Consider the following 15431-nt stretch of genomic DNA (forward strand, 5'->3'; position numbering starts at 1 on the left):
TCATTTGATGACAGTAAAGTTAAACATTTGCGAGTGAACATGTGCAAAGCAATGTACTTTGAATTATTCATGTCATATTTTCCTTGCCATTTCCATTCTCTCATTTTAGTCATTATAAAACAGAATCTTAGTAAGAAACAAATACTAAATTAGCTTTCAAACAGCAATCCAAGATGGAAGACTGAGACAAAACCAAACGTACAATATATTAGCGGATAGCAAGAAAAAAAGACAGTATGTATATTCATTTAGGAACAAAAATACAAAACACATACTTATTTTTCCATTTCCACTATATGGCATTCTGCTGTACCTGCTATTTTGAGAGGCAGGTGTACTGGGTTTTCTATGACCATAACAGCAAATATTAATAGCTAATAATTTTGCAGTTTTGCTCATTTACGAAACCTAATATCAACATTTCTTTTAATATTTTTAATTGATTTGATTATTTGTCCAAACAGAACCTAGGGGTTACTTACTCAGTAATGATGATTTGCAGGACAGATAAAAGATAGTACTTCTTTTCACAATGAAAAATTAACTTCTGAAATGAATTAGCAGAAGATGTGCTGATGACACCTAGCACTTGCCTTCGCTGCAGAAGGTGTAGGGTAGGTAGCCATGTCTGAACTGACTGTTTCAGGAAGGGAATCTGAAGAAATGAGGTGAACATTGGTGTCACGAGATGAAGTTCTAAGTCTTATGGACAGACAACTATGGGAAACAGGATGCTGAGCTAGATGGGCCTTTGGTTTCATCCAAATATGCTTTTCTTATCTTTCTATCTCCCTTATCCTCAGTATTGTCACTGCTGTCCCCCACACGTTATCTGCTGCCCTTTGTTTATGGGCTTTTCTACATGAGGCATTTATCATGTGCTCATCGTTCCCTACTCATAGTTTCTATGGATTATTTAGACAACATTGTGACCCTCCAGTTTCACTTCTGTTTTGAAACAGCACTTTCAGCGAGGTTTTTTAGAGCAGGGAAAATGCAGTATTATTTGTGAAAGTGAAAAAAAACCTACATTGTTCACTTGTGTATTTGGGCTACTCCGCTATACCACAGTGCCACCTAGAGGTTAGGTAGAGGAAAAGCAAGAAAATAAATGCTCTTGTGTAGTGCTCGGATGCCAATTCTGCAACAAAACCAAAAGTAGATACAGTGGATTAACAGCCTTGTGTAGAAAAGCTCTAAGAATCTACTCAAGATCTTTGCTCTAAACCCACAGCTGTACATACCCCTTGCAAATATCTGAGCACACAGGGCATCAACGATTCCTGACGAACACTGCACATTAGCTTCCTCTGCCAGTGTAGTTCCAACAACAGAAAATATGCAGGTTATGGGCAAGTTGATGCACAACTCTTCCACAAAGCACAACTATGAGGAGCTGAGAAAGGCCTTGTCCTGCATATCAAAACTCTAAAGAGCAAGACTGAATTTGCAGCAAAAAGATGGCCAAAGTATCACAAAGCCACTTACCCTTTAACTTAAGCTGTGTCCCGACGTAAGTCAATATAGCTTCCATGAGCAAACTTAAGCCTCTCAGCCATGTATATGCATTGCCACTGAACCATCTTGGTACAGACAATTTCCCCTCTGATTCTCTGTTTTGATACTGAAAACCTGAGCAAGGGCAGGGCTCAGCTGAAGAAGAGTGTGGGATGGGAAGGTATGTATGCATCAGTCTCAGCATCCAGTTGGATGGCATTGTTTCACAATTTATTTATTTATTTATTTATTTATTGCATTTATATCCCGCCTTTTTTCAGAGGAACTGACCACTTTTAGAGCTGTTAATCCGCTGTATCTACTTTTGGTTTCTTCCCCTACTTTAAACAGTGGTCATATAATTTTATTTTAAGTCTATGCACTTTCAGTAGGAAAATACACCTTACAGATGCCTTATACTGAGTCAGTCTGCCTATCCATGCCTCCCTCTCCCTCCCTTCATCACATTTCTAGTTCTAGCCAATGGCCTTCTCTTTTTTGTCCCATTCCTTCTTCCCCAGGAGGCCTGAGGAATTCATCCCAAGAAACAAACTTTAATAAGAAATGTTCTTTGCCTATGAATAAGGCCCTGCCTTGCCCATTAGGTTGACACGGATGTTAGATCAGTCTTTGTATGAACAAAATGGTCCCAAGAGATCCATTATCGCTCAAGCACACAATTCGTCTCCTCCATTCACCCGCTGCTGCACAGCTACATCAACCGTGAGCAGAGACATCTGCCTATCTCCTTTCATAATAAGACTTAGTAATTGTTTTTATTGTCTGCCTTGAATGAAGATAAGTTAGCTCTTCCCAACCTCTATCTCTTAGTATGTAGGAATTGATTAGAGCCCTCTCACGGATGAATGCTAGCCCAGACGCTGTCAAAAAGACTCCATGTTTCCACTAACCTCTCCTACAGAGAGTCCAGGGAAGTATTCCTGAGGCACCCAAGCCCTGTCTTGTTAGATCCAGTGCTGGACCTGGGATGCACTGGGGACAACAATGTCAGGAGTAACTACGGCAGGGAAGTGAGGCACCCCTCCTGCGCTGTCATAGGATGTCTATCAACTCCTGAGATCACCCATAATGTATGTCACATATTCAAGGGCTGGGATTGTGTTTTGGTTAAAGCAGGTCAAAATGTGATGAAGGGTGTGTTAAAAAGGCCTTGACATATTTTATGGATGGTTCTTTTTACATCACACATAATCACTGTGAGTCAAGCAGGAGGAACAATATACTTTAACGGGTCCAGAGATCCTGCCCCACCCCTCCTGTTCACATTGCAACCCATAAGGGAAAAAAGGCTGCCGAATGGTTACTATAAATATACGCCTTTATTGCCTTACATAACAATAACAGTTTTCAGAATGGGTTTATGACAGACAAAATAAAAATGATATGCCTTGTATTACTAGAAAACTAGAAAACCTATTAGCTGCTTTGGCTTAAGCTTAAACCAAGAATGTGGGGATAAGATTAAGCAGAAGAAATAAACAGTTCCTTTTAAAAAGGCAAATCTGTTGCTCTTTGCAGCCTCCAGATGACTCTTTCCTCCACAAACACATATTTTTGAACATGAGGGCTAAATGACATGTGACCTGACTCATGTATAGTTTTCCTCCATGTTACGTGTGTGTGTGTGTGTGTGTGTCTGCGCATGTGCGCACAGACAAATAGATAGTTATGGAGGATTCAATCTGCCTTGAAGACCTATGTGGATGAGGAAGGAGGGTTTTTAACCATTTTCCCTCTGTTTTTTTTTTTTTTTACCACTGAATATCACCTCCCCACACACACTGCTTACCCAGCCCCCTCGTCTTGCTGCCAGAACTTGAAGGTATTCTGTCACCCCTGCCCTCTAGGACAGGGTTAGATAACCTTTTATGGTCCTGTGGGCAACTGTCCTGGGCATCACCACAAAATGGCTGCCATGTGAGGCATGGCTACTCACAAAGTACAAATAACCTAGCTCAGAAGACTGAGTACAAGGCAGAGTGGGGTCTCAGCCCCAACACATTAAACAACTCTTTTGAACCTACAGTTTTCAGCACCACCAGATACTTATTTCACAGTAAAAAGTAAGAGTGGGGCACACCCAAGTATAGTATCTGGGGTGACACTGTGGCCCATGGGTACCATATTGCCTAACCCTCCTCTAGGGAAGACAAGACGATTTCGAGGGGGCATGGTTTTATGCTCCAAGTTGTTGTGGAAAAAATGCCGCATATAGTCTGGGTTATCTAAGCTGTCAACAGATTTATCAAAATAATGTTCTCTAATCTTTAATGTTATTTGGCAAAAACGTTTTCAGCCACTCCTTCTGCCAATTACTCAGAGGAGATACAAATGTTATGTCTGCTGGGCATTGCAAAGACTGCCTGTGAATTATCTTTAGTGTGCTAGAGGAGTCTAGTCAAGTCTCTCCAGAGAGGCGGTCATGACAGCTGACGTGTTTGCCAACCCGCCTGGTGTTAGACTGTTGATTTTCTAATCATCCAATTTGCCAGCTTGGTAATGTGTTTATTGCTGATTAGTTCTGACGCAGAGGTCTGCTGTTCTCTTTGGGAGAGGGAGTCTGTGTTGTTGAGAGTTGTCCTGCTGACTTTACTTCAGGATGCAAACTATTTTACCACACACACACACAAAAAGTCTGTGAGTCTCCAGAAGTAGCTCTACAGTCCAGGCTGGCTCAGAGACAGGGCTGGTTCACATACCCATAGGATCAATGTGTTGTGATGAATGTTGAAAGAACGGGTGCTTGCTTGTAGAGTGCAGCATAGAATCATAGAGCTGAAAGGGACCTCAGAGGTTATATAGTCCAAGTCTCTGTTGATGCAGGGGACCGACTATTACAGCATACCTGATAAATGGCCACCCAACCTCTGCTTAAACATTCTAACTAAGGAGAGTCCATCGCTTTCTGAGGCAGTTTGTTCCACAGCTTGGTCTGTCAGGAAATTCTTCCTAATTCAGGAGTGCAGAACCTCAGCCTTCGGGGCCAAATCTGGCCTTTCAGGTTCCCCAGATGGCCAATCTAAAATATGCAGGTATTTTAGGTATTTCAGCCCTTCCCCTTTTGCCTTTGGCCCCACCCACCACTGGAACACAGCCTCCCAGGGCTTTTCTGAAATGGAATTTGGCCCTCGGCCTGAAAGAGGTTCAACACTCCTGAAAGACCTGTCCTCTTGTACTTTGTAAATCGTCTGGCACATTACAGGTACCATACAAACAAACAGTAACATCCTATCCATCCCACCGAGAGAGCAGCACTAATAAGCAAAAATAATCTTACATGTTTGTTAGATCTCACTAGATTGGACTGTTCGTTCTACACAGATATTGAATCAATGCCCTGTATGCCGGAACTGTAGAAGAATTTCAAAAATGTGTACCGGTGGCTTCTGTTTTATTTATTTTTTCATCCCCTAGGAGAACTGCCACCATGTCATATCATTAGGGAAAGCAAAAAGCAACAGGAGTATCCCTCTTCCATACAGACTGAGAATTAGTTGCCCTTTGGCAAAGAGAAAGAAGCAACTTCAGCTTGTTGAATGATCCACTCCAGAACTACTGAGTTTCCACATTTGCTATTGTGCTCAGCTGGTGCTCAGTATCATTGGAGATAATTTACTACAGGTCATTCCTCTATGCAATGCACACTGGACCAGCATAGAAGAGCTTAGGATGGGCCACGCCAACAAACTAGGATGTTAGTCCCATACACCAAAACATGAAGCTACACCAATGGTGAAGGAAGTTGAACTCACATCTACAGCAGGTTCTCTGACACGTTATGTTTTAGGATGGGGTATTCATTTCCAGTGATCTGGATCTAGAAAAGCTGATACCAGATAAACCCAGAGACTGAATAATCAGTGAGGCATTGGAGGTCCTGGTGTGGTCGAGTCGGTAGAAGATAAGGCTGTCAATGCTGAATATGAATGGGAGGGTGCTATTGGACTTGTGTTCTGCTTGTGGGCTTCCCATAGCCATCTGGTTGGCCAGTGTGTGAACAGAATGCTGGACTAGATAAACCTTTGGTCTGGTCCACCCGGGCTCTTCTTAGGTTCTTAGGACTATGGGACAATGACCAGCTGTACCATTAGGCAGAGAGCGGCTGGCACCTCAGTGGCAGATGTTGAGGTGGGGGTGGCAAGATGTTGAAGTACAGAGCTGAGTGTGCCCTGTGACCTGTCTGCACCACCCTAAACTAGCCTGCTGCCCTTAGGTGTGTCATGGAGGATGATGTCCTTTCACTAGTGTTAAAGTAAGATTCAGGTGCCCATCTGGTCAGCTTCTATATGTGGAATGGAAGCGGGGAGAGGGGCAGGAAACCATCCTGTCCTTCCCCTGATGCAGCATAATGTCTTGGGCCAGCCGGCGAGACCCAGGTTCAAATCCTCACAACACTCAGCCACAAAACTTACGGGGTGACCTAGGTCCAGTCACTATCACTCCGCCTAACCCAACTCAGAGGGCTTTTCTGAGGATAAAAAAGGATAGACCATGTGTATTCCTTGCAGAAAGGATAATATTTTACTTGGTGAGGGGCAGTTGCATCAAAACTCGACTATTTAAATTGAGTCTAACATATGAAAACAATAGGTAGAGGGGACCAATGTAATTCTGGCCATAAATGTTTATGAGATGCTAAGGAAAAGGAGCATCTGTGGAAATCCTCATTCTGTACTTGCTTAGACATTACATTAATTGGGGAGCGGGGAGGGAAAGGACTCCATGATGACATGATGAACACACTCTGAAGAGAGAGTGAGTGAGTGAGAGAAACTGAGAGAAGGAAGGAGATAAAGCACTTTTATTTCTCCTCCCTTCTATTTTGGTCTCTTTCTACCCCCTCCCATCCAGCACATAAACACCCTCTTTTCTGCCCTCATACTTCATTATCAATATGACTCTTTCTCATTGTGCACTTTTGTAGCTATGGCACTTCTCTCCTTACTGAGGTCCTTGCGCTAGCATGTGTCACCATGGTGTTGGTACTAAGAGACCTATGAAAAGATCTTCCCTATAAGTCATAGGGATGAGGAGAATGCAGTGCCTATTATAAATGAAGAAGGAGAGGATATTGACCAGACCTCAAAGGAGCTGAGATACTCAGTTCCCTGCAAAATTGGCTTGTAAATAAACACTTGGACATTTTTAGGTCAGGAAGTCCAGAAGTGAGAAATGCTTCTTCCTGGGAAAGGTTACTGAATGGTTACAAATTTATTCCTCATTCATAAAACTGGAGACACATGGAAAATAATAATGTTCTCAGAGTTAAGAGGCCTGAGAGTAGATGCCCCAGAAGTGAGCAGTGACAGATACTTGACAAAACAGATCTCACTTGGAGGGCTGGGCCATAAACTATCAAAATTGGTGGAGGGGCAAATGTAAGAGCCAAAGCATGTAAAAGGTTTCCCATAGGTATTTGGGTATGATCTTTGAAGGATAGTGGGCTTGCAGTGATCCTGGCACAGAGGTGTCACTTATAATAAATTCATTCCTTAGTCATAAACAGGCAACGACCTACACCCTTTGCATCTTGGTAAAGTTCCTTCTCCACTCACTCACATTAGGCCAGTGTGGGATAGTGGATAGAGCAGTGATTCCCAAACCCCAAGTGTGCTGCCTGGAAACCCTAGTGCACTGCAAGAGGGGATGATGTTGCATTAACAAAGAGAAACCACTATGTTGGATGCATTCTCCACTCTAGTCTCATTTTATTGTTAGCCATCTTAATCACCACTTTTCTGGTGGAAAGGCAGGATAGAAATTATCGTCATCGTCATCATCATCAGGGCTGGCCCTCCAATGAGGCGGGGTGACTCCCCACCTCAGGCGGCGGATTGGGAAGAGTGGTGGATCCCATGCATGAGCCAGCAGGAACCCTGATGCTACCACCACCACTGCCCCTTGCCTCTCAAAGTGAAGCTCAGGGTGAGTGGGCACTCCAGAGAGCCTTACTGGCCACGCTCCTGCTGCAGCAAATCCTGCAGCAGGGAAGCAGTCATTGCAGCTCTCTGGAGTAGCAGCAGCAGCAGGAGCAGCAGCTGCAGCTACCACTGCCGCCCACCTGCCTCATGCCTCACTCCGAGTAAGGCATTGGGGGGTGGCCGCTCTGCAGAGCCACACTGGCTGCTCCCTTGCTGTGGCAAAGACCTCAGCAAGACAGCGCCCAGCATGGCCACCGAGCCAAGTGCCTTGCTCTGAGGGGTCCTTTTTCAGAGCGAGACATTGGCGGGGAGGTGATCTCAAGGGCTACTTCCCTGCCAGTGCCTCGCTCTGAAAAAGGACCCCTCAAAGTGAGGCATTGTGCGGAAGGTGGGAGGAAGTGGCTCACACTCTCCTCCAGCAGTGGCATGAGGCACTGGCTTGTGCTCTCCCACCCCTGGCAGTGGTGTGCAGCAGCTCATGTTCCCCACTCTCACTCCCAACAATGGCACATGGTGGGTCATATCCACCCACTCACGTAGCCTGGCAGTGATGCTCAGCGGCAGGTCACACTCCACACTCCCACCAGCAGTGGGGGTGGTCTTCTGCTAGCCCTGATCATCATCATCATTGCCATCGCCATCATCATCTCTTCAGAGTGAAGAGACCCTGGGGGTGTCTCCATGGTCGATTTGCTGCGAGCTGGCTCCATTTCAAGGTAGTTCGGGGCACATGACATTGTAGTCATCCCGCAGCCACCCTGGAACTGTTTGTGGAAAAACCAGATTTCCTGAGACTACTTTAAGTCCAATTCTTTTCCTTAAGTCAGATTCTCTGCGGTATAGTTGCTGTGTGCCCCAACCCCCACATTTACCTTGGGTATGCTAGCCCTGCCCAGGGGTGTGCCTTTCACCATGACTCTGCTCAAGGGGTGTTTCCTGTCCCTGTGCTTCCCATCCTGTTTTTTCCAGCTCAAACCAATTAGTGTCTACTCAGAAGTACCTCCCATTGTGGTCAATGAGGCTTGTCCCCTGAATGCGCACTTCAGAATTTACAGAGACCCCCCTGAATCAAAATAGCACATTTTAAAGCACAAATTCCCTAAAGGCTATAAAGCACTATCTCGAAGCTGCGATTCTCTGTTGTTTGGTTTATCACTGTTTGGAAATAACTAATTTACATCTTCGATCATGAGCAGCATCAGATTAGAAAGGGGGCTGCTTTCCCGTCCCTGAGTTTCCCGTCTCTGTCTTTCCCACCACAAACATACATGTGTCTACTCAGAAGTAACTCCCATTGTGTTCAATGTGCCTTGTCTTTGATTTTTACTTCCTTTCTTTTTGGAAGTAATTAATTCGCAGTTTCACTCCTTTGCAGCATCGGGAGCTTCAGGGGAAAGGAGAAAGAGGATTAGAAAAAGGGCTGGTTGGAGCCAGGGTGCTTCAAGTATTCACAGGGTTAAGTCTCCTAGGGCCAATCTAAATGGAAATGCTTTGTGAAGTGATCTGGGCAAAATCCGCATTTTCACAGAATCGAATTAACTCTTTCCACGGTGCATGCAGTGCTGTATTCCTCTGCTTCTGCAGTGTATACAGGAACCAAAGTTGCATTAGTTGGGGTGGGGTGGGGGAGTCCCGCTGTAAGTAAAAATGAATGTCAGCAATTGCGTAGGTGCGGGGCAGCCAATGAGCGGAGGCTTGCTCCCCCTCCCTTGTGTGTTCAACGAAGTGCAATGGAGGACTTGCTTTCGAGTAGATGTTCATGACAAACCCCACATACACACATTTATGATGTGGGCAGGCAAGCAGGCAACCTCCCGGAGACTGAGCAGAATAAGCGGGAGTGCAAGAGGTGCTGAGAGCAGAGAGCACAAAGCCAGTGAGGAGGGAGCATGACTAGCATGTTGTCTTTGATGTATATTAACTGCCCAATCAACAGGATCCCCTACCCCCAAAACATGGGCTCAATGAAAGGCTTCTGAGTACATGTTCATGAAAATCATCCGCCCTGGAATCCACCCTTTCTTAGCTGCGCAGCTTTGAATCAGCAGGTGTCCACCATTTCTCAGCTGTGCTCCTTCGTAGCTGCACAGTTTCAAAACAGCAGGGCTGGCTCTCCTCTCCACTCCCAAGCTCAATGACTATTTAAAGTGAGGGCAGCAACTAAGCCCATGTTCAAAACAGCGCAGTTTCAAAGCAGCAGGGCTGCTCCTGTACTCAGCAAAGTGGAAAATGAGTTACTTCTGGGTAGATATGTTCACCCCCTGCTCACCCCCTGCTCCCCCCATGCCCCATCCCATGCTACTTTCCCTTCCACCAATCAGTGCCGCTTCCACCAGCCTGTGTCAAAGCCAGCTGAGGCCATACTGACTCCCACACAGCAATGAAGCCACTGTGATGGGAAAACCCGACACAAAATGAGTTCAAAAATAACCCTTGATTTAGGGCAAGAAACACTAAGCTAGCTACGGGGAGCGCTGTGCATCATCTGACATAATTGATGTGGGGGTGGAGTAGTACTGGAGTAAAAGCCCCATGTAGATGGGGCCCTAAAGGCTCTGAAGCGCTTCATCAGCTGTAATGGAGTAGTTAATGCAGAGCTTTGCTCAGTTGCAGCATTAGGAGCTTTAATGGGGGGATAAGGATCTACAGTTGTGTTTCTTTAATGTTTGGTGCTTTAAGGAAGTAATTAATGCAGGGTGGGGGGAGAGAAGGAGAGTGCTTTTGTGGAGACATAGGAGAAAATCTCCCAGGATTTTATAGAAGGAGAAAGAGGGGGAGCCTGGATGGGGGTGGGGAGCCTCTCTTATTGGTTGAGCAGTTCCTGCCAGTCAGATGACATTCACTCCACCCCCCACCCCACCCCCATCCCCAGAAGTATGTTCTGTGAAGCAACTTATGCTGGTGTGGTGCACTCACCTGTGGAGCCCTGCGCAGACCAATGCGCACCAAAGCTAATTCCTAGGAAAATCCAGATAATCCTCCATTCACTTCTTCCATTGTCATGGAGAAACCCCTGCCTGTTCAGTGTTGACTCCCCACCCCCATCCCATTCTGCCAATATATGGGCAATCCTGAGGCATGGAGTAAAGATGGATTGGGGTTCTTTGATGTAGCCCAGGCTTCCCTAACCTGGTGTCATGCAGATGTTTTGGACTTCAACCCCCACCAGTCACTGCTAGCATGGCCAATGGTCATGAATGCTGGGAGAAGTCCAGCCAAAACCTTTGTAGGGTACCAGGTTGGAGAGGGCTGATGTAGCCTATCTCAGAGCTGACAGGCATGTGGGAATTCCAGAAGCATCTTTGCCAGGAAGTACTGGGAAAAGGGCCATGCTGAATCAAACCAAAAGCCTGTCTAGTCCAGCATTCTCTTCCCACAGTGGTCACCCAGATGCTTATGGGAAACTCACAAGCAGGATAGAAATGCAGTAGCACCCTCCCACCTATGTTCCCCAGCAACTGGGATTGAAAGGCATACTGCCTCTGATACTGGAGGTAATATACAGCCATCATGAATAGTAGCCATTGATAGCCTTATTCTCCACAAAAGTGTCTAATCCCCTTTTAAAGCTGTTCAAGTTTGTGACCATCTTATGGTTGACAATTCCATAGTTTGACTATGCACTGTGTGACGAAGTGCTTCTTTTTATCTGCCCTAAATCTCCCTGAATCAGCTTCAAGGGATGACCCCAGGTTCTAGTATTATGAGAGAGGGAGAAAAATGTCTTCCTATCCACTTTCTCCACACCATGCATAATCATATGTTCCTCTGTCTTGCCTTCCCTTACTTGCCTTGCTTGTAACTTTCCGTCATAGAGACGTTGTTTCAACTCCTTGATCATTTTGGTTGCCCTTTTCTGCCCTTTTCTAGGTTTACAATATCCTTTTTGAAACATGGTGACCAGAACTGTGCACAATATTCCAAGTGTGGTCTATACCATAGATTTGTATGAAGGTATTATGATACAGGGGACTAGATTTAGTAGATAGGGTCCCGGAAGAACTATGGACAGAAGTTCGCAACATTGTTCAGGAGGTGGCAACAAAAAACGTCCCGAAGAAAAAGAAAACCAAGAAGGCAAGATGGCTGTCTGCTGAGATGCTGGAAGCAGCCCAAGAAAGAAGGAAAGCAAAAGGCAACAGTGATAGGGGGAGATATGCCCAATGAAATGCAAAATTCCAGAGGTTAGCCAGAAGAGAGAAGGAATTATTTTTAAACAAGCAATGTGCGGAAGCGGAAGAAGATAGAATAGGAAGGACAAGAGACTTCTTCCGGAAAATTAGAAACATCGGAGGTAAATTCCCACGGAGGCACACCTTGTGCCTGCCTTATCTTTTTGGCACTGGGCAAGGACACTTCTATGTTCCTATGCCTTTTAAAATCTGAGGAGATTTATAGCTGACAAAGTTTTCTATGCCACACAATTTATTCTGATGTTTTATTGATTGTGGTTGTTTTAATGTGTATTTTCCTGATTTTATTGTCTTCTTGTCTCTCTTGTTTATTTGAATCACTTGTGGAAATATCTAGTGAAGTGAGACATACTAGTCCATCAAATAAATAAATAAAAGGTAGTCATAACTCATTTAAGCTCCATTTATGTCAATGGGCACAGCTAATTACCACCTCTGAATCTTGACTCTATGACGTATTCTGTTGGTTAGTTATTGTTTTTGAATGTTGGCAGCTCCTGTAGAACTGGGAGTAGCAACAGTGGGTGGAATTTCTGCTAAGCCCTCACTTCTGTGTGTGCTGAATAAAGAACAATTGTGTTTGAGGCCTGCTGATTCCTGCAGTCATTCCTACTACCAATACAACATTTTTTTGCGATGAAGGCAGGATTCTGCGAGCAATACAGGCAGCAAGGACCGTGAATCCATTTACACAGCTACCTGGTAAGGAGCCAGCTAGACCCACTTAAGAACTTGAGCAAACTCCTGTGTTTTTAAAAAAGAGAGAATTCAAATCAATATGGCTGCTCTTGGACGTATTGAAGGGTTTGATGTTAGTCAACCTTCTTCCTGGGATTCTAATGCAGAATGGCTTTCATTCTATCTTGAAGCAAATAAGTTAGCTAATGCTGAACAAAAGTGAGCTGTGCTCTTAACTGTTTGTGGGCCACAGACATTTGCCATAATAAGATCCCTCATTGTTCCTGCCTCACCCAAAACTAAGAGATTTGATGAAATTTTAGGATTACTGAAGATATATTTCTCACCAAATCTTTCAGAGATTTAAATTTCACAAACGAATGCAGCAACGTGGAGAGGGCATTGCTGCTTTTATTGCAGAACTGTGTCATGTTTTTCAACACTGCCAACTTTAGGGATTTTCTAGAGCATATGTTGAGGGATCATCTTGTCTGTGGGGTTTATGATGAAGCACTTCAATGACACGTCCTGTCCGAGCCAAACTTGACATTTGCAATGGCTCAAGAAAAGGCATTAGCCAGTGAGACTGCATCACTATATGTCACAGAACTCAAGAGAGATGCAGATGATGTAAATGCCGTCTGGAGCAAGTAGGCTGAGAATTCTGGACAGCAAGGTCAAGAGAACAATGGAAATGCACCCTTCATAAAATGTGCAGATGGGCCCTGGCTTACCCATTCCTCCTCAGGCTGTGGAGGACTACATCAGCACTCTCTGCACAGATTCAAGGATGCTGAGTGCAGGTTTTCCAAGAAGGGCCACCTTGAGTGAGTTTGCTGTTCAAAATCTGTCAGCACAAGGCCAAGGAACTATAGCAAAGAGTCACTCCACCTAGTATCCCATGAGGTTGATTGTCCACAGGGTGATGAAACTCAACAGCTATATCACATTCAGAAGGTCTGTGGCAAGGAACCTCAAGATTCTGTGTTGTATGCAACAATATTAATCAAGGGCCGGAGGTGCAAAATGGAAGTGGATTCGGGGCCTGGGATTCAGCCATAATTAACAGAGACACCTTTTAGCATATATTTTCTGGGACCCTTGCTCCAAAGTTGTCAAGTCCATCTTGCTTTCTGTGTGATTACAATGCAAAGAAGGTCGGTATCACTGGATGCTGCACTGTAGATGTACAGTATGGCTCCTTCCAAGGGAAGCTTCCACTTATAATTGTGAAGGGGCAGAGGACAAAACCTCTTGGGGAGAAACTGGTCCTCATCACTAGGGATTAGTGTTCAAGGAATTCACGCCCATACTACAGGTCAGCTTGGAGCAATTGTTAATACATTTCCAGGGGTATTTTCTGAAGAATTAGGAGAATACAAAGGGAAGCTAGTGTCACTCTATCTGGATTCATCTATTGCACAAATCTGCATAAAAACCAGGAATGTCCCTTTTGCATTGTGGGAGAAAATTGAAGAAGAGCTTGAGCATCTCATCAAGCAAGGTTTGCCAGAACCAGATACACAGACCCAGTGGGCTACAGCCATTGTGGCAGTATTAAAGCCTAATGGGAAGATGAGACTGTGTGAGGATTACAAGTGCACTGTGTATAAGGCACTTAAGCAGCATCCATACCCAGTGCCTGCTGTCAATCAACTCCTCACTGTTCTTGGTGGAGGGATGCTCTTTGCAAAACTTGATCTGGCCCAAGCATATCAACAGTTGGTCATCGATGATTCTACAGCAGATGCCCAAACAATAATCACTTATCAAGGGGCATTATGAGTAAAGCATCAGCAATTTGGAATTTATGTGACCTCTGGACTGCTCCAACAATTCATGGAAACCCTACTTTCTGGAATTCCAGGTGTTGTACTATATTTTGATGATGTCCTGCTCACGGAATCAACAGAGGAAGAACTTGCTGAACGACTTCAAGAAGTCCTACGTTATTTTGACACATCCGGCATTCATGTACAAAAGGAGAGAAATGTCAGATTGGAACCTCCAGCATAATATTTTGGGACTATTGTATTGATACTTCTGGCATTCACCCCACTGAAGACAAAATACGTGCAATTCATGATGCACCTGCTCCAAAATCAAAGCAGGAGCTTCAAGCCTTCTTGGGACTTCTCAATTTCTACCATGTGTTTCTTCCACAAAAAGCTACCATTGCTGAGCCACTGCATCGCTTGCTGGGAAAAGGAGTCCCATGGAAATGGACCTGCCAGCATGAGAATGCTTTCCAGAATGTCAAACACTTGTTGAGTTCAAATTCTGTGCTTGTACCCTATGATGAAAAATCCACTAATCCTTGCTACTGATGCTTCTTCTTACAGGGTCGGTGCTGTGCTAAGCCACGCATTTCCAGATCATACAGAGGCATCAATTGCTTATTATTCAAGGAGTATGTCATCCGCAGACAGAAACTTTGCACAAATGGACAGAGAAGCCCTGGCTGTTATTGCAGGAGTCAAAAAGTTCCACAACTATCTCTATGGACATGCTTTTGAAATACACACGGATCACAAGCCTCTTCTAGGAATCTCCTCTCCTGGTAAGCCTAGTCCCTGCATACTATCACCCTGCATGCAGCGTTGGAGCATTCTGCTCCGTGCTTATGATTATACACTTGTCCTCAAATCAAGAAAGGCAATAGCTAACGCTGACAGATTGAGTACTGTCAGATTTTGTTGTACCTCCTCCACTGGAAGGCTTGATGCTAGAAGCCCTTCCTGACCCACCTCTTCAGGTTGATAAAATTGCTAGGCTGACTGCTCGAATTCCTGTACTGGCTTGTGTTTTAAGCTGGGTATGGAGGGGATAGATGAGGAACTGCCACAGGAATTTCCTCTACTGCCAAGAGCTATGTCTGGTGGCCATTGACTCAGATATTGAAAAAACTAAATGAGTGCAATACTTGTCAAGCCACTGGGCACAATCCACCAAGGGCACCTACCTTTCCACTGGAAGTGACGACGAAGCCTTGGTCAAGAATTCATATGGAGGTTGCAGGACCATTTCAAGAAAAAAATCTTTTTGGTTGTGGCAGATTTTTACTCGAAGTGGCTTGAAGTAGTCTTAGTACCATCACAAACAGCCGCTGCAAGCATCACAG

Source organism: Heloderma suspectum, chromosome 2 (assembly GCF_057233095.1).
Source record: "Heloderma suspectum isolate Gila_16-S chromosome 2, 16-S_ref, whole genome shotgun sequence".
Lineage (NCBI taxonomy): Eukaryota > Metazoa > Chordata > Lepidosauria > Squamata > Helodermatidae > Heloderma > Heloderma suspectum.